General features: G+C 36.5%; 1 long non-coding RNA gene across 1 annotated transcript in view; it reads left to right on the forward strand.

Moving 5' to 3' along the window:
• The window catches only part of LOC131827498 (uncharacterized), a 43,034-nt gene extending 22,094 nt beyond the window's left edge, over positions 1 to 20,940 (forward strand). The window contains exon 3 of the long non-coding RNA XR_009352038.1: positions 20,779 to 20,940. This is a non-coding gene — a long non-coding RNA (uncharacterized LOC131827498). The remainder of the gene's footprint in view (positions 1 to 20,778) is intronic.
• Positions 20,941 to 21,298: the final 358 nt, after the last annotated feature.

Consider the following 21,298-nt stretch of genomic DNA (forward strand, 5'->3'; position numbering starts at 1 on the left):
GATGTGTGTATATGTGCATATTTGTTTTTAATATGTCTGCCCATTCGATGTAAATAGATGACTTTGACTTTCTATAACAGGTAAGGCTGGGTTCTGTGCAAGCTCCCCACTTTTCAGAGACTTTAGAGTTTAGTAGTAACTATAGTATGAGCCAAAACAAAATCAATACTGAAAAAAAGTACTGGAAATATGAGTATTAGAATTGAGAAGGCTATGAAAGGCAGGATTCACTCATATTTATGGCTGAAAAATCTCTCTGACCCCATCAATTCTTAGAAGAAGTAGATTTGAGTTTAATAGAGATGGGAGTACTCCAAAGCAAGTGCAGTTTCCATTGTAATTAATATAAAGCCTGTTTTAATTCTTATACTTTTGATTAGGTATAGTTTTGATTAAGACTTTCGGTTTTTAAGTAGTTCACAAGAATCCAGCATTTTACACAATAGTTAAGAGCACAGCCTCCAAGATTTAAGTAACCTGGACTTCCAATCCTGGATTCAGCCACTTAATATCTGTGTAGCTTTGGGTCAAATGAGTTGAGTTATGGGAAACTCAGTTTCCTAATCTGTAAATTCTTTATAACAACACCTATTTCCTGAGATTGTAAAGATTAGGTAAGAAAAATTACATTAATGCTCAAGTATTACTCAAAAATGATAGCTATTAGTAAAATAAAATGAACTTATTTTGAATTAATTCATTCTATTTTATTTTCATATTTAGACATGCTTAAGTATGCCCAGGCACTCAATAAGTCTGTGGTCATGTAATTAGATTTTTGATGGCATACCAATTAATAAAAACAGCTTAATTCCTCCCTGCTTTCCTTCCTTCTCTTTTGTTTCTTTTTGTCTTTCTTTCTTTCTTTCAATTCTTTTTCTCTTTCTCTCTCTTTTTATTGGTTTTGTTAAATGATGAATCTTACTCCACATCCTTTGAGAATTTTTTTTTTTTTCTATTTAGGCCAAAGATAAGAAACCTCTATCGGTTCTTCACCTTGATCTTTAATTCTTAGACATGGCAGCTTCTGAATATACCTCAAATTGATATTGGTGTAGGGGGTACAGAATGGCAGAACACTTTAGATGGGCCATAGGATGATTTTAATTACTTAGCATCTTCAGTTCTGGTAAATACCTGTCTTACCTGACTTATTTTTTTTTATAAGAATTTTGATTTAATTTCCCTAAGGTGGTGTTCCAATGGAGAGAAAAAATACCCTCCAAATATTAATATAAACATGTTTAATTACTGCTTGACAATTGACTAGTAGCAGTGTGCAAGGAAAAGTGCATTGGGGAAAATAATAAATCCAGAAGTGAGTTGGATTTAAAGTACAGAAACTCAGTAAGTCAATAATGGTACAGATTTTTTCCATGCAGACTCCTAAGGAGTAGAAGATGCAAGTCCAAACGTGGGATCCTTAAAATAGCATTGCCAAATTAGGTGGATCATACCAGTATCCAAAGCAGTCCATGATGAGTAAGAATCCAGTAATGTTGCTGGGTCACTTGTAATATACTTATTATGAAAAATTCCCCAGGTTTTCAACCTTCCATATAGGCACATAAATTTCAAGAAGATATGTAATTCATCCAGGAAAAGGTAGCATCTATTTTCCTACTCGTTGGTCTGGGCCAACTTGTTTTTCTAAGAAGAATGTGTTATATTAAATGTGTTAAAAAGAAGTGATGGTGTAGCAGTACTGTCTAGCCCTCAAAAGGCCTTGATCTTCTCTTACCTCCCTTGAATTTCTGCCTCTTCCATTAGAACAAACCCTGGGTAACCTGCTGGAGGAGAATTTAGGTATACCCACTCCAGAACCCTGTTTGCAGCAGATTGTAGACATTTGACTAGCTGAGAACTAAATCACTTCCTGGCTGAGCCCATCCTAAACTGCTTAATCCCAGAATTGTGAACTAAATAAATGTGTTGTGTTGTTCAGCTACTATATTTTAGAGTTAGTGACAGTGAGCTGATAACATTTCAATAGCTATGGTTAAGCAAGGGGTTTCTTAGCAACGCAGATAGTCCATCTGATTTAGAGCTACACCTTAGAAAATATTAGGGTACAGAGTGGAATCTTGCTGTAGTAGTAGAAAATTTTTCCTACCTTAAGCCAGAAGACTAAGGGTAAGGACCAGGGTGAGGTTTCAAGCTCAGCAAGGAACTGGAGTAAAATCAGTAACCTACAGTTTAGACCTGGTTACCCAGATTGGAAAAAAAATTATTCCTATTGGAGCTCAGTAGAAAATAGGGTGTCTAGAGTTTCAAACATTTGTCAGGTTGACCAATTCCAGACATTGTGAGGCTGACAGTAGCCTTACTAAGAACTGGGCAGACCTGAGCTTGCAGGGGACAGACTTCAGCCATGAAAACTGAGAGATCTGTCCAAGACAGGAATGAGACAGGGAAATAATGAGACAATAAGGAGAAGCAGAAAGTAGGAAGGAAGTACAGTGGTGCGCAGAGGTGATAGCAAGCTACTGCGGGAGCATGTATCTTCCATCTCCCAAGCGCCCTCATCACCACTTCCCTCCTCATTCCTCCCCACATGGAGCAAATTTTATCTTACTATATTATCAAAAATGTAGAGATAATTTAAAAGGCAGGGTATGATCATCAGGTAAGTTGGTGTATAGCTATTGTGTTATTTATAAAACAGGTGTAAAAGGAGACAAGAATAATACACAACAACCCAGAGTTATATAAACATATGGCAATTTTGCCTTAAAGACTAAAAGCAGAATGAACTCTTTAAAATGTTTCTGGGGACGCCTGGGTGGCTCAGTTGGTTGGGCAGCTGCCTTCGGCTCGGGTCGTGATCCCGGCGTCCTGGGATCGAGTCCCATATCGGGCTCCTTGCTCCGCGGGGAGCCTGCTTCTCCGTCTAACTCTGCCTTCCACTCTGTCTGCCTGTGCTCGCTCTCGCTCGCTCTCTCTGACAAATAAATGAAATCTTAAAAAAAAAAAAAAGATTAAAATGTTTCTGAATCGATGAGAGGGCCCAAGAATTTGAACAGATAGCATCAAGTTAATGGATATTGAAGAGAACGCTTCATCTGGGCTCTGATTCATCCTCATCTGGAGTAATTATGTTGAGTTCTGAACAATAGGTTTTTATTTTAATTTAATTTATTTTTAAAGATTTTATTTATTTATCTGTCAGAGAGAAAGAAAGAGCATATACAAGCAGGGAGAGCAGCAGGCGGAGGGAGAAGCAGGCCCCCTGCTGTGTAGGGAGCCCAATGCGGGACTCCATCCGAGGAGCCTGGGACCACGACCTGAGCTGAGGGCAGATGTTAACCAACTGAGCCACCTAGGCATCCCATTTGTATTTTATTTTGATAAAATATTTATTTATTTGACAGAGAGAATACAAACAGGGGGAGCAGCAGGCAACGGGAGGGGGAGAAGCAGACTCCCCACTGAGCGGGGACCTCCCCCACCCTCCCCACCCCCCACCCTCCCCAACCCTCTGGCGATGTGGTGCTCCATCCCAGGATCCTGAGATCATGACCTGAGTCAAAGGCAGACACTTAACTGACTGAGCCACCCAGGTGCCTCTGGACATAGGTTTTTATTTTTATTTTATCTTTATTTATTTATTTTGGACAATAGGTTTTTAAGAAGATCACCCACACTTAGAACAAATGAGGCAAAGGGTACCTGATACTTAAATGGTCGGGCAGGAAATAATCACAGGGGCTTAGAATTTTCAATATGAAAAATAGAAGGCTGGTACTCCTGGGTGGCTCAATCAATTAGGCATCTGCCTTTGGCTCAGGTCATGGTCCTAGGATCGTGGGATAGAGTCCTACACTGGGCTCCTTGCTCAATAGGGAGCTACCTCTGCCTGCCTCTCCCCCTGCTTGTTCTCTCTCTCTCCCTGACAAATAAATAAATAAAATCTAAAAAAAGAAAACTAGAAGACAAAAAAGAAATGGCCATTGTCTCTGATTATATAAAGACCAATAGTGTGGCTAGAGATTTATCCCGAGTTTCTCTGTGACAAATAAACTGGACACAGAAGAATTCAGATTGCAAGGGACACAGGCTACGGAAGGGAGAGAAACTGAAATTTTAAAACAAAATTGAAGTTCCACTGGATCAGATTTGAGATTGGAAACTCATTTGTTGAGACTAAAGTTTCATTACTTAGGTATAGCCAGGAAACACCAACCTACACAGTAGATTAAGGAGACAATGAGAGGGAAAAATAATAATGCTTTCTGACTGTTTTATGAAATACTTGTTAAGTGTACTAACGTAACAAGAAACGTGTGTTTTCTAAAATCGTGCTTTGTTCTCCTGTGCTTATTGTATCTTGAATTTGGTTGATCAAATAAATGGCAAAGCAAGAGATGACATCTTCCATGTAGCAGATTCTAAACACTTTCAGTTTTGAGCGGCCAGCAGATGTTGACGGCATAAAGTTCTAAACAAGTTAAATATTCATTCAACTCATATATGTTAAATCAATTGTTTTACCGAGACACCATAATCACCTGAAAAAAATCATTAAACCTCATTTTCTATCATTTTTATATCATCCCATGATATTCTGGGATTTTTCTTCAAATTCTTTGGGCATTATTTAGAATAAATTGAAATATAATAGTTTCTTATCATTAACAAGGTAAGGGCCCCACATGCAGAAGAAACACAGATTCAAGTGAGGTACTAAGGTCATTTGGTTACATTCTAGAAAAAAATTTAAGGATAAATATACCACCACCATGTGTTGATCCTGATTGAAAGAGGTTAGGGACTGCTGAGGTTGAATTTTGAGTGTAAAGAAACAGAAACTGTATAGTTTCTATTTATACCCAGCTGTACTGCTGGTCCAAGCCAAGAAATAAAGCAGTCCATTATCTAGTTTTAAAAAATAATAAAAGACATTTCAAAAGAACTTTCTTTTCCAGTTATTTCTTAAGCATACTTGACGTCCCTTCTCCGGGCAGGAGAGTGACTGGTAGTATTTGAAACTTATCTCTCTTTTTGTCATAGTGTTTTGGTGAGTATTTTTTATAGTCGATGAGCAATTTGATTTATTTTATTTGAGGAGAATCATCTTCACCAGAGGGAAAAAAAAAAACAGCTTATGTTGGGAAATTAATTTACCTATCTAAAAAGCAATCATATTCTGTGAAAAGTTGGAAGAAATTATTGTGACTCCACTGAGGAATAAAAAGCCCTCAATCTTGAGTGTAATATACCCATTGCTCTCCCAGGATTTACCTATTTTCAATGCTAATCAAGGTTATAAAACTTTATGTTTTAGTTGCTTAGGAGATCCAAGGAGTGAAAACAAGCTGTACGTCTTCTTTTTTCTACTTGAGCCCACTTCAGGAATCAGTTTCCAGCACAGGAGGAAACTTACTTTCTCTATATTTTCAAAGTCTTAGGTAGCTTTTTGGGAGGTGCAAGACCAACATTTCAGCTCTAAGAGATAAAAGGAAAAAAAAATACTCAAACTATCACCTTTTCATTCCTTGGAAAGCCAATTTATCACATGCTCTCATTTAATATTTAAAGCTTCCAGGGGTGCCTGGATGGCTCAGTGGGTTAAAACCTCTGCCTTTGGCTCAGGTCATGATCCCAGGGTCCTGGGGAGCCAGCTTCTTCCTCTTTCTCTCTCTGCCTGCCTCTCTGCCTACTGGTGCTCTCTGGCTGTCAATTAAATAAATAAAAATCTTAAAAAAGAATTAAACTTTCCAAATTACTGTCAAGGAATTTGCAAGTTACCCATATTTTTCAGGGAAAGCATCAATTTTCTCCTAAAATTAGGAAAATATATTTCTAAAATTTTATTGGAACCATCCACAATCCTGGGTAATATTTGGAAAAATATCAAATATCCGTTGGGAAGTCAGATGCTAGTTCCTTTAGAAATTTTGTAGTTAGCATTAAAATAAACATAAGAGAACACAGCTACATGTACACACAAATGTGAAAACTGCTTTCAGTTGGATTACACAAAAATAAACAGAAAATTAATTCTTCTTAAAATCAGATGTCCAGAGTCTCACCCAGCTTATGTCTCCCTGCAAAATGTAATTATCTTAAGAACAGATTTTCAAATCTAGATTTTTTTTCTCAGTAGGTCAAAGTTTCCCTTAGTTTTATATTTAACAGTTAGAACTCAGATATTTTCTGTAAGATTTTATTCCTCTTATTATTGCTGTGCTTTTTCAAATATACTTTTGAGGGGCGCAAAAGTAAATCTTAAAATAAAATAAAATAAAATATACTTTTGACTTGAAATTTGTGTTTCTTTTTCTCTACCTCATTTCCTCCTTCCCTTGCTTCTTCACTTTTTTTTTTTTTTTCTGTAAACAGGTCTTTCCTGCAAGTGAATTCAGAGGATTCTTCCTAATTCTTATCATGGTCTATGACTCAGAAATTGTTAGACCCCCCAATGTCAATCTGACCTCCCTTTTAAAAGTCTAAATAATTTCTCTTACTGAGTCATTTTTACTTTTATAAAACAGTCAGGGATGCATTTCATTTCCAGAAGGAAAAGCAGAGGATTTAAAAGAGTAAAGTGTAAGGTGATTATCTCAAAAGTGATGATCCAAATCATCAAGTGACATTTTTCATTACAGTAAACTAAATTTTTGTTAACTCTGTGTAACCACAAATTACAGTGATTTGCCATAGGTAATCTGTTTGCTGTAATAAATCATAATTTCCTTTAGATTTTGAATTTGGCATCAGGTCTCTTCATATATCCATTATTACAAAGATAGAGTTTACAATCTCATTTAATCCTTTTTTTTTTTTTTTTTTTTTTTATTTTTTTTATTTTTTATTTTTTATAAACATATATTTTTTATATACATATATTTTTATCCCCAGGTCTGTGAATCACCAGGTTTACACACTTCACAGCACTCACCAAATCACAATCTCATTTAAAAATATAGTGGACACACTGTATATTTGTTATTTTTTCCTTAAAAAAATTTTGGTGCAGAAAGTAGAGATAATCATACTTTCTTGACTAGTTAGTTGATTAGCTCCCTTCTAACCCTATTCCCTCCTTAATCCCATTTCTGTCCTCCTCACCAAAAGCAACTCATTGTTTTAGGTATGCAAAATTATAGAATATGTAAGGCTGTTCTGTAACATATATGAAGCTATAGGCTTGTTCCTTTCTTGTTATATTCACTCAGCGCTGTGGTTATAATACACGTGCCTATGGATCTCTGCGTATGCATCGTCCCTTGTTCCTAAAAGTTACAAATATTCCATAGTGTCGCAGATTATACAAGAACACTGATTTTAAAAGATGCCAGTATGAGTTTCTACTGCTCCTGTAATAAGTAGGTATAAATGTAGTGACTTCAAACAACACAAATATATTATCATACAGTTCTACAGTCCAGAAGTCCAAAATAAGTTGGTAGAGCTGTGGTCCTTCTGGAGTTTCTGTTTCTCTGCCTCCTCTAACTTTAAGAGGTCAACAGCATTCCTTGGCTTGTACTGCTCTCCTCTAAATCAGCAGCGTAGCATTTTCAAATCTTTCTCTCCCTCTTGGACCTCTGCTTCTATTGTCACATTGCTTCATTAAGCTCTGACACTCCTGTCTCCCTCTTTTAATGACTTTAGTGATTATATTGGGTCCATCTAGAGAATCTAGGATCGTTTCCCCATTTCAAGAGCCCCAATTTGATCACATCTGCAGTCTCTTTTGCCTCTTAAGAATACATATTTACAGAAACTTGAGTTAAAAATGTGGGCATCATTGTAGGGTTAATACTTTGCCTGCCACAATGCCAGAAAAAAATGGAGATGGGCCTCGTTGGGGTCCTTGGTTATCATCGTCTTTACTGTTGTTCCTTAGGGCAGGTTATGGTACTCTGTGTGGCACAGATACCACAGGGTTGTCTTCTCCACAAACTGAAAACTTAGCCATAAGCCCCCTGGAAGTGTTGTGAAGGCCTCAACATGGGCTTAGCAAGAGTCCTTCCTGCTATCATTCCTCTACAAATAATGCTATGGGTGAGAAGATCACAGTTTCCTGACGTGTCAACTCCCCAAACTTCATCATCCTCCCTTTTCACAAAGCTGATCGGTTTCGTCTGGTCTTGCCACTCCTGGCTTTTCCTAGCCTTCATTTCCCTCCTGCTCGTCTGTTACCAAACTCTCTTGCTGAAATGAGCCAGATTTTTCCTGAACAAAAAAATTGGTATTACATGGAAAAAATCTACTTGGGGCACTATCAAAAAAAAGAAAAAAAAAGATGCATAAAAATTCTGTATTTAGGAATCCAAGGATTGAGTTACCTTCTTAGGATGGGCAAGCATACTCTTACAACAGAGAGAAGGCAGCAATCATACCCATTACCAAATTAAATTTGCCCCCAAGTTAGCTAAAGTACTTACTCTTTAAGTTTAAGAGTTTGGTTCAGTGTCTTGGTTATATTAGCTTTGTGAGATCATGAACAATAACCAATGAGGATGCTAAAATCATGGCTGGACACACGAAAATCCTGCCAGTTCAGATTTTCATGTGTAATCTTTATTGACAGGCTTAGATGTACAGGTTGATTATCAGCTTTTTCCGCACATTGTACTGGTTAGCCCGCTTTTTATTCTTTTTCGTACTCCAGTGGAATGCAACTGATTCTAATGCATTTTCTTTCAAGCAATTTTTTTACTTCAACTCTGATTGGCTTGTGGCTCCTGCTGATTGACAGGCAAGTTCACAGCTGTGGGTTCTCTTTTGAAGCTTTTTTATCTTTTCTCTTTGACTTTCTTTTAATTTGATTGGATTCACTCTTGGAGCACCCTGTGGAAAGAACCCTGATTACTCTCTTTTCTGCTGCTAGTTGGTAGATGGCACAGCACACTCAGAGGTCTTATCCCTTCTTTGTGAGGACCGGCTGCCCGTGGAAGCCCTGGGAGTGCTTATCCTGGCTGGCAGATAACTGCTCCCAGGTTTAAACTTCAAAGGCAAAACCCAGGCAGCCCCAAAGAAAGAAACTTCAGTCAGCTTCAAGGGGTGAGTGAGCAAGTCCTGTGGCTACTTTTGGAAAGATGAAAGGAAGGCACACTGAAAAATCAGGCTAGTCTCAAGATCTTGGGGTCACTTTTTCACATTTGGACAGTAATTGCAGGGTCTTGGAAAAAGGCCAGCTCCATAGTTCTGTGGGCAAGGACAGTGAGACTCGGCAGGAGGGCTGTCATTGAGAGAGTGTCCTGGCCTCACAGCTAGACACCTCCGGGAGTGGTACGGTGCAGTGAGAGGGTAATTCCCCACAAAACTGCAGTCCATTACTTGAAGTCCAATCAAGAGTTTTGTGCCACAACAGGAGTGATTTGGGTCTGAAATTGACAAATCACATGCATTCAGTAACTATTAATCAAGGTTTCATGGGAAAAACTCACAAATGTGTCCCTCCCACCACTGCCCTCAAATATTTGTTAATGTCTACAACCTGTTTTTCTAAACCTGAAGTTAGAATGGCTGGAATGTCAAAGAAAAAATACTCTCATTGTTTTTTCCAAAGATAATAAAATGACAATCCATTTTCTATTCTCTCTTCCTTTCCTTTTCACACACATGTGCACTCTTTTAAACTGGACTCATTCATGGAGTACACAGTAGAAAGAATACCAGTTATTCCTTTTTTGTTGCTACTCTCTACATATGAAAAAAAGAGAGAAAATAATTTTTAGAGCCAACCGTAGCTTCTTTAGCTTTTTAATGTTCTCAGTCTCTGCTTACTTGGTAGTAGGCTTCATCTTCAGTCAGTTTGTGACCTCTCTAAACATTATTTCTTCCACCCAAAAGTAAATAAATAAATAAATGAAATCTAACTTCATAGTGGTAAGAACCTTATATAGTTACTGAGAGTAGCTAATGAAACAGTAAACATTCAATAGATCGAAATGGCTCTTACTTATTGTTGTTGTACCCTTCCTAACCGTCCCCTTGAGTCTCTCTGGCACAGTGTGTGTTTGTGTGTGTGGGAGTTGAGGCTGGAAAAGGATAAGGAGATTAATCCTGTTCCCACACTCATAGTTGCTGCCCATGCCTGTGATCACCGTGCCCTGTAGTTCTTTTCTGTCACTTTCCTTTTGATTCTTTGAGCTTTGGTCACCTAGTTGGTTGCTTTTTTCTCCATTGTTAACCTCCAAACCATAGATCTTCACGAAGCTGTGGGGTGGCTGTCACCATTGTTGCTGATTCTGCCAAACCTGTCTGTGATGTTTCTCTTGTTTAGCTAGCAAGGAAATGCCTTTTGTGACCAGCTCTTTCAGAGCTCTTTCTACTACCAGAAGCTTTAGACTTCAAACAACATCCCTCTTCTTTCTGAGAATCATTATAGGTGGAGAGAGAGTAGAACAGAAGACCAGGTTGTTGGATGGTCAGACAGAAACAGCCTCACATGAAAGCCGGAGTCATTGCTTTCTTTTATATATGGGCTATGCTTGACCTGTTAGTCCACTCTAGTAGACTCCTAAATGAATAATAAATTTCTTTAAAGGGCTTATTTTATGTCTTACTAGCTATTCTATCCATGGGAAAGGTCATTATACATCTGAATCCCAACTGTGGCTCAAGTTCACAATTTCTCACAGGGCTCCTGACACTAACATCTGTGTTACTATCAAAACATCTTCAGAGATGATGCCAAACCATACTGAGCAACCTACCTACTCCTGATGGTTTGCTCAAAGAGATGCCAATACTTGTGTAAGTGCATTGCAGTCCTAATTTAGTGCCTGGTGGACAAGAGACACTCAATAGATCTTGACATTCCCATTGTGAGAATACTTTGCAATATGGTTTTTAATTTCTATTGTAGAAATGGTGGTAGCCATTTGGAAATCATAAAAGAACTAAGAGTACCTATGAGTTTAATTCAGTGTATCTGAGGTCTAATAAAATAATAATTAAATAATTAGATTAAATAAATTAATTATTAAAATTGAATGAATAATTATTAATTAAATAAAACATTAGAAAAGAGAAGTCTATAATTCCTTTCATGTGTAGCGTTCTAAAGGATCATGTATGCGGAATGACCAAACATCTCTGCATATTTGTGTGTTTGGAAAGTATTTGGAGGAAATGCCATTTACACTAAGATCTAAAAGGTAAGGAGGAATTAGTCAATATAAGAGGGAAGCATATGGCTGATTGGGTTAAAGCCTCTGCCTTCGGCTCAGGTCATGATCCCGGGGTCCTGGGATGGAGCCCTGCATCGGGCTCTCTGCTCAGTGGGGAGCCTGCTTCCTCCTCTTTCTCTGACTACTTGTGATCTCTGTCTGTCAAATAAATAAATACAATCTTAAAAAAAATCTTTAAAAAATAGTAAATAAAAAAAGAGGGAAGCATGTCCTAGGCAAAAGACATAATATGTGAAGACAAGAGATTGTGGCTCATTCAGGGAGCTGGAAGTCATTCCATAGGATGGAAAGGAGTAATCAGAAAGAAAATTGGGAACTTGAATAAGGTCAAATACATGCAATCTTGGAATTTATGTTAAAGAATTTGGATATTATTCTAAATAATAATTTAGGAGGGTAGGAGGATAATGTGTCAGATCATCCTGATTGCAGAATGGATGGAAACAGGAATAGAACAGAAGCATGGAGACATTTCAAGCTAGGGCTGATAGTGGCCAGAACCATGACTGTAGGCAGCAGGGTAGAACAATCAGTTCCTAATGGTGTCCACCTGGAACTCGAGACTGTGTTGTATGCCTGGCAGAGGAAATTACAGTTGTGGATGGAATTAAAGTTGCTATCAGCTGACTTTAAAATGAAGAGATTATTTTGGGTTACCTAAGTGAGCTCAATGTCATCACAGGGAACTTTTTAATGTGGAAAGGAGATGGAGGACGAGGTTGGAGTCAGAGAATTAAAAAATGCTGCATTACTGGCTTTAAAGATGGAAAAAAGCAGCGATGAACTGAGGAATATAGGAAGCCTTAAGAAGCTACAAAATGCAAGGGAATAAATTCTACCCTAGAGACTCCAAAGGAATGCACCTGAGCTGATACCTTGATTTTGGTCCAATGAGACCTATTTTGAACTTTTGACCTTCAGAACTGTAAAAGAATAATTACATGTTGTTCTAAGGTGCTAATTTTATGGTAATTTGCTACAGCAACAATAGGAAACTGATTTGGTAGAGATGGAAAGAAGTAGGGAAGTTTGGGAGATATTTAAGTAGTAGGAATGAGAAGGTATAGCATTCAATTTAACATGCAAGAAGAAAGCATGCTAGAAGGAGTTGTTTTGGTGGGGGGAGAAAGAGTTTTTTATGAGTTACAACTGCAGAAGTTCTTGTACTAATAAGACCTATAACAATAAATTTAACTAGCATATTTGACTCAATATAGTGCATAATATTAAAGACAGAGATGGATAAATTTCATACAAATGACTAATAACTTATTTCTCTGGGTATTTTAATATCAATACCTCTGCATTAGATTGATGCAGGATTCACATAGTTCACATGTTGATATTCAACCAAATGCCATGCATAAGTAAATAAAATTAAGTGTTGAATTTCAGGACATATCATATAAATAATAGTTACCACAAGTATTGCTGTGAGATTTTACATGTTCTCTACAGTCCTGTGGCTCTCAAGCATTCTGAACATCATTCAGCTACATACATACATAAATAAATAAATAAATAAATAAATAAATAAATAAAATTATTTGGGAACTAAAGGAGACTTATTTTTAGTTAAAAATACATGCAAAACATGTGATTTAGGAAACAATGATTAATATTACTTTAGAATCCAGTAAACATGGCTGACAGCTACTCAACACCATTGCATTCATGAGATCAGAGGTCAACTATTTCTTAAGTTTTTCAAGTTCATCCTCTCTCTCTTCTTCTTCTAGAATTATTCTTTTTCTTCTCTGTGGCTCCATGGCATGTCAACTATATTTTATCACATTTCACCTTCTTCACTAGATTACAACTATTACTACATTTATCTTTCCTTTCTATAATATTTTCAAGTACTCGAAGGCAGGAAATGTTCATCCTCCTATTCATCATGTTTGCTATCCTAGAGCTTCATATAAAGAAACTAGTGAGTGGTGGAAAAGATGAATTCAGTAACAAGACCCAGGCCGAGGTTCAATTTCAGCTTCACTAATTACTTGATATAAACTTGGAGAAAATCATGTCATACCTTGGTGCTTAATTTTCTATTGGAAAACTTCATGATTCAAAACAAGGTGTTGTGATTAAAATGAACAAGTATGTTTGGGTAAACTGAGACCTGTTATGTGTGCTTCAAGTATAACATATAGTCACTAATTCGCAAATTAAGGAGGTGATGTGCTACGTTGGCTGCACAACTGAATTGCTGAATAGATTTTTATAGCTGGTAGGAAGAGAAGAAAAAAGAGAAAAAGAAAATTAGAAAGAGACACAGAGAAAAACAAGATGTCAGAGGGAAGAGGAACATTTGGAGGAAAATGGAGATGCCCAAAGGAATTGGGCATCTTATTGTGGCTGGGCTATGTAAATTGTCTCTCTGTCTTCCCATGAATGTAAAGATGATTTTTCTCCTAATGGTTTCTGAAGTTGGATCTATTTTTACAAAACCTCAAAGCTCTGAGTATGGCTTCAATATAGGCATTGGGCAAGAGTAGAGGGCAGTGTGGGAAACCATGTACACAAGTTATTATCTGAATTAACCAATAACCTGACAATTACTGCACTTTTTAAGAATACAGTTTTATATTATGCTCCATTTATCTTTTGATGCTAGTCAAGACGTAAGACTGCTGAGCACTATTTCAGGTAAACTAGAAATATCAGGGGCATTTTTACTGCCTCACAGTTCCTATGGTGTTTTGTCCCATGAATTTTGTATTTGCTGGTGATAGTGAGGCAATGAGGATTTTGCTACCATTTTTGGCCTGTACTCAGTCCTGGCCATCGGTTACACTAATTAAGAATCCTATGAGAAGTTTATGAGAGGGGCGCCTGGGTGGCTCAGTGGGTTGGGCCTCTGCCTTTGCTTCAGGTCATGATCTCAGGGTCCTGGGATCGAGCCCCATGTCAGGCTCTCTGCTCAGCAGGAAGCCTGCTTCCTCCTCTCTCTCTGCCTGCTTCTCTGCCTACTTGTGGTCTCAGTTTGTCAAATAAATAAATAAAATCTTTTTTAAAAAAAAAGAAGACATTTGTGAGAATTCCAGTTTGTTTTCCTGCTTTCTTAATTTCTATTCTTTCCTCTTTTATTTTCTTCCTCCTATTTTTGGAGGATTTAATTTGCTATTCTCCCACTCCTTGAGAAAATTTTTTCTTAAGATTTTATTTATTCATTTGACAGAGAAAGGCACAGTATGAGAGAGAACATAAGCATGGGGCGTGGGAGAGGGAAAAGCAGGCTTCCTGCTGAGTAGGGAGCCGGATTCAGGGACTCGATCCCAGGACCTCTAGGATCATGACCTAGGCCAAAGGCAGATGCTTAATGACTAAGCCACCCAGACACCCCAAGACAAATATTTTTAATAATGATTTTTTTAAAGATTTATTTACTTATTTATTTGACAAAGAGAGAGAGAGAGAGATCAAAAGCAGGCAGGTAGGCAGGCAGAGAGAGGAGGAAGCAGGCTCTCCACAGAGCAGAGAGCCCGATGCGGGGCTCGATCCCAGGACGCTGGGATCATGACCTGAGCCGAAGGCAGAGGCTTTAACCCACTGAAGCCACCCAGGCGCCCCTTAATAATGATTTTAACCTTTTTTTTCTTTCCCTTTTTTTTACTTATTTATTTTTTAATATTTATTTGTTCATTTTTATTTTTTTATTAACATATAATGTATTATTTGTTTCAGGAGTATAGGTCTGTGATTCATCAGTCCTACACAATTCACAGTACTCACTATAGCACCTAACCTCCCCAATGTCCACCACCCAGCTACCCCATCCCTCCCACTCTCCTCCCTTCCAGCTTGTTTGTTTGTTTCTGTTTGTTTCCTGAGATTGAAAGTCTGTTATGGTTTGTCTCCCTCTCTGGTTTCATCTTATTTCACTTCATCTTTGTTTCATTCATTTTTAGTGTCTTTCTCTGATTGACTTATATATGCTAAGTCTTTTTTTTTATACATTAAGGCTATGTATTTCTTTAAAATTTTGGCTTTATTCAATTCCACAATTAAATACATTTTTCCTTTTCCATGGTGAATTCTCATTTGGTTAATGAGTTATTTGGAGGCACATTGGTAAATTTCAAAATTAAAGGGAGTTAGCTTTTTGTTATTCACAGCTAGTTTATCTTTTCTGTGGACAAAGACCAAATTTTATTATTTCAATTCTTTAATCTTTGTCTAGACTTTCTTTCTTTTTTTTTGAAGCAAGCCTCTCATTATTTAATTATTGAATAATTTACATTTTTAAAAATTTAATTACTTTTTTTTGATGTATAATGTATTATTTGCTCCAGGGATACAGGACTGTGAATCATCAGGCTTACACCTTTCACAGCACTCACCATAGCACATACCCTCCTCAATGTCCATACCCAACCACCCTATCCCTATCTCCCACAGCCCCCAGCAACCCTCAGTTTGTTTTGTAAGATTAAGTAAGAGTCTCTGATGGCTTGTCTACCTCCTGATCCCATCTTGTTTCATTTTTTCCTTCCCTATTCCCCAAAGCCCCCTCCCTACCTCTCAAATTCTTATCAAAGAGATCATATGATAATTGTCTTTCTCTGATTGATTTATTTTGCTTAACATAACCCTCTAGTTACGTCCATGTTGTTGCAAATGGCAAGATTTCATTCCTTTTGATGACTACATAGTATATATATATAGTATATATATACAACACATCTTATTTATCCATTCATCTGTTGATTGGCATCTAGGTTCTTTCCATAGTTTGGCTATTAGGGACATTGGTACTATAAACATTTGGGTGCATGTGCATCTTTGGATCACTACATTTGTATCTTTGGGGTAAATTCCCAGTAGCATGATTGCTGGGTTGTAGGGTAGCTCTATTTTAAGCTTTTTGGGGAACGCCCATACTGTTTTCCAGAGTGGCTGCACCAGCTTGCATTCCCACCAACAGTGGGAATGAAAGAGGTTTCCTCTTTCTCCGCATCTTCTCCAACATCTGTCATTTCCTGACTTGTTAATTTTGGCCATTTGACTAGTGTGAGGTGGTATCTCATTGTGGTTTTGATTTCTATTTCCCTGATGCTGAGTGATGTTGAGTACTTTTTCATGTGTCTGTTGGCCATCTGTATGTCTTCTTTGCAGAAATGTCTGTTCATGTCCTCTGCCCATTTCTTGATTGGATTATTTGTTTTTTTGGGTGTTGAGTTTGATAAGTTCTTTATAGAATGTGGATACTAGCCCTTTATCTGATACGTCATTTGCTAATATCTTCTCCCATTCTGACTGTCTTTTGGTTTTGTTGACTGTTTCCTTTGCTGTGCAAAAGCTTTTGATCTTGATGAAGTCCGAATAGTTCATTTTTGCCCTTGCTTCCCTTGCCTTTTGCTGCCTAGACTTTCTAGAAGACCCAGCACATAAAATTTTGGCAAATACTGCATAGATATATTTTTATTTTTTTGAAAGATTTTATTATTTATTTGACAGAGATCACAAGCAGGCAGAGAGGCAGACAGAGAAAGAGGGGGAAGTAGGCTACCCGCTGAGCAGGGAACCCGATGCAGGACTCGATCTCAGGACCCTGGGATCATGACCAGAGCCGAGGGCAAAGGCTTTAACCCACTGAGCCACCCAGGCACCCCTCGCATAGACATATCTTGTATTATGCACTTGTTGGAGGGTAATTTTCTATATTTATCAATTAGATTAAATTAATTAATCATATTTTTCTAATATTCTATATGCTTACTGATTTTTATCTAATCATGTTTTCCTATGTTACTGAGACATATTTAAAAATTTATTCTAATAGTGGATATTACTTCTTAGTTCTGTTTATTTTTGCTTTATATATTTTAGTCTGTATTCTTAGCTGTACAAAAATTTAGAATTAGTACATTTCTATCAAGTTACCTTTTATAATCATGAGAAGGTCTTCTGTATCTTTAATATGATTCTTGCCTTCAATGATATTTATCTGTAAGTAGAATAGTTTTTCCTGGTATGCCTTTTTTATTATTTTACTTTCAGCCTTTAGGTTTACTTGTCTCATATTCTATCTTATAAAAACATATAGTTGGGTATTGTTTTTATTTTTTATTTTTTTAAAGATTTTATTTATTAATTTGACAGAGATCACAAATAGGCAGAGTGGCAGGCAGAGAGAGAGGGAAGCAGGCTCCCCGCTGAGCAGAGAGCCTGATGTGGGACTCGATCCCAGGACCCTGAGATCACGACCTTAGCCTAAGGCAGAGGCTTAGGTATTGTTTTTATTATCAATCTTTTAATTAGGGTCCTTAGTCCATTTAATGTAATATGGACTTGTTTAAGTCTAACTATAAAATCTTATCTGTTTTCAATTTGTCTCATATACTTCTTTTTTGCTCCCTTTTAAATTGATCAAGTGTTTTATTATTATGACTATTTTCCTCTTATGAGATCTTTGTTAAAATTACTCTGTTTTCCTATTAATAATTACCCTAGATTATATTATTTGTGTCCCTAATTTATAATCTCTCTGAAATTAATACTTTTATCACTCAGTTATGTAGAAATTTATAACAGTTTAGTTCCTTTAATCCCTCTTTAGCTTTGTGCTCTTGTCTTATTTTTATTACTACACATTATAAATCCTTTAAGATATTTTTATTACTGTTATTGTTTGAACAGTCATTAATTGTTCATAGTCAATGACCATATTTACCATTTCTGATGTTCTTATTCCTTCTTGAGGCTCTGTGCTTCCATCTGGGATCATATTCCTACGGATTTTACTGTTTATGGAAGGACAGGTCTTTTGATGATAAATTCTCTCTTTCATTTTCTCTGAAAACATCTTTATTTGCTCTTTGTGTGTGGAGGACATGTTGCTGGATATAGTATTATTCCTCTTCCTTTCCTAGGGAAGTCTGTCAGTCCCATTGTGGCTCTCAATGTCATTTATCAGAGTCTTTGTTGTCTTTGATGAAGCAGGACCAGGAAATAAATAGAAAAAAAACCCAAATTTATTATCTCAAAAACATGACAATATCACGTTTGTGAACAAGATATGTGAAGTTCGGGAATATCATACAAAATAGCCTGAAAATTTCCTTGTGAAGTAAGAGGCAGGTTACCAGCTTGAAAATGAAAAACATTTTAAAAAAAGAATAATTTAAAAATGAGGAATATAGTTGTGAATTAGAAGCATAAAGTTATTAGTTTTGTTTAGAAATGGCATATAGGAGAAATTGGAGAGAGAACAGAACCAAGGACTTGAAAAAGAATTGCTGAGCTCTGCTAAAAACCCATCTGGAGACCAAATCGTTGGCACTAATTCACACAATGGTTTATTTTCTCTAACAGTATTCAGAAGTCTGGGAACAGCAAATAACAAGATGGATGGTTGCACACATGCAAGATAGATGATCTAAAAATTTTCATGATTGTGAAGTGAAGGAATGGGAGTGTTAGGATGCTAGCGTATAAGTTGATGAAACAAACTACCAAGGTGTCAAGCAAAGAGATACAGTGATGTGGTGACAGGCTGTGAGAAAGCAGAGGGAAAGAGAAGCCATATTTCTTCATGAATAAGAGCAGGCACGAGAAACCGAAAAGGGCAGGAGATTTGGTAAGATGATGACATTTTGCATTTTAAGATTTTTTGAAAGAGTTTGAGAGATGAGGTCCACAGTATTGTTGTGATGGTGGAATTGAGAGTGGAATTGGGGTAGGGATGCTGATATCAAAGTTAAGATACGTTGAAGCTATTCGTTGGAAAGACTACCTACATGTAGAAATTGAATAATTGATGATGGTTGATTTTACTGTGAAGGGAAGAAGTCTGAGAGCTAGGTTCCAAAGCCCACAGAGAATGAATAATGTTGTCAAGATGGCAAAGGATGACGTCAATAATGAGAGGTACATGATGGCATATATATCATGATCCTTAAAGAAAGAGTGGTTTTTGCTTTATGATAAAAAAAATATATTTGGGAGTTAGGAAATTATCAGTACTAACACTAGGCAATCATGTTTCCTGAGCTTGAAAGAATAAAAGCATTTCACTCAGTTGGGAACAAGGGGAGAAGTATTTTCAGGGGAGATCCAGGTTCCAAATCAATATTCAGGTAGCAAATTTTTCTGTGAAGAGATTAAGGCCTACATAGCAGTCAGGTAAGAGCATGTGAGTTCCAGCAGCCACTGTTAAAAGAGAGAAATGAACTGTGCTTGAATTTAAGTTAGTGGAAAACTATGAGAGGGAAGAGAGGCATAATTGAAGTAATTATCTTCAAAGTTATTGCTCTGATAAGAATAGTAGACAGCAGTCCTTGCTGAGTATTCAAAAAAAATTGATACTGGATTTATGTTTCAAGAAAATTCTCCCTGGAAGGAAGAAGAACTATAGCAACAATTTAATACAGAAATATTCCTAAAGAGGTACTGTCAGGTTTATGAAACGGCTCTCCAACAGAGCTATCTCCAAGATCTCAAGGAAGAATATATTTTATATCTTAAGAAGCTCATACTCTGAGTGTGAGACACATTATTTCTAATCAGTCTACTTTTTTTGGATTCACTTGAAGCCTATTGGTGAAGGGTGGTAGACAGTCTTTGAGTCTAGTATTATACCAGCAACATGGAGGAGTGAATGTAATGCGACCTCCAAATTAATACACTCTACTTAATGAAGTCATATGATTTAAGTTGACTGGAAATCTTTTAGGGTCATTGCAATGGATTGAGGGGCTTGTAAATATCTACTCAAACTATACTGGAAGGAGAGAAGCCTAGGGAATAATCTTCTCCCTGCAGAAACTGTTCAGCACCCTTCATGAGCCATGCCCAGTATATATTTCCTTGGTAGAAGGGAAGAATGATATGTTTTGCATCATTTTACTAATTTTTATAATGTGAACTGATATTATGCTAAAATTTAGAGGCAAAACAAAGTTCTTACCCTCCTAATCCTTTTTATTGGCATTATTATCTAGCCAAATTTTTTCAAAGCAAAAGAAAGACAGCACGGTATAAATGTAATTATTTCCCAATATGACTTTTTCATCAAACCCAGAATCAAGTCAAATCAATAAAGAACACTATACCTTAAAACAAGAATGTATCTTACCTAATTTTTGAATAATCAGACAATTCCACCAAAATTGAGGCATTCAATATGGTACAAAGGAATATTATTAGAATGTATTAATGAAAATAAAAGTAGATCTCAGATATACATTCTACTGATAACTATAAAGCCCATATCTGATACTGCATTAAAAGCCAAGAAAGAAAAAATCCTTTGAAACTGTTTTTGGATATTAGTAACGTTTTGGCAGATTAAGAATCATTATTTTTCTTTCACATTGCTTACATATGTTCATCAATCTGCATCTTTAATTATTTGCTTTATTTTCTTAGACCGATGAAACCATGTTTAGTATTTTCGACTGGAAAGATAATTTTTAAATAATATAAGGAAAATGAAAATACAATCAGATTAGCAATGACAGTTGAGCATGGGGGCTATGATTAAATATACCATGGGTTGTTTAAATCATGTCTTGTATGGAACATGTATAACTAACTGATTTTTACCTTATGTAAAAGGGAGACACATGTAAACAATATTTGTTATTTAAACAAAACCAAATAACCTTCTTTATTTTTCCCCCCTCAGTTGGCAAAACAAAGAGTTGTATTTATCTCAAAGCCTTTCTTAGAATTCAAAGTAAAGGACAGAAGAGGAGCCACATGTATTATGCCCAAGAAATAATCTGATCACTAAGGGAGAAACAAAACGGTTGGGAAGAGGAAGAGACTCCAGAATAAAACAGAACATCAGAAAGAGATCATGAGTGGTGACTATTTAATTTATAGTTAAGTGAAATCCTATGGCATTGCAAAGAATTTCCAATAATTATTAGGATATACTATAGGCATATGAAAATTACTATTTTAGAATTATGACTAGACCTATGAAGATACATTATAAAGAATAAATAACATATTTTCCTCTTTAGAGACTTCTTTTTCATTATATATTTAGAGAAGAGTGTGGGCAACAATATTAAAGGAGTAATATACTATAAAAACAGCAAGTAAGTACAGAGTAAAGCAAGTGGCTTTAAATAAGATATATATGAATTGAAGCTTAACATTGCAATGTCTTTAAGAAATCACTTTCTTTCTACTTAATT

The sequence above is a fragment of the Mustela lutreola genome, chromosome 3 (genome assembly GCF_030435805.1).
Source record: "Mustela lutreola isolate mMusLut2 chromosome 3, mMusLut2.pri, whole genome shotgun sequence".
In the NCBI taxonomy this organism is placed as follows: Eukaryota; Metazoa; Chordata; class Mammalia; order Carnivora; family Mustelidae; genus Mustela; species Mustela lutreola.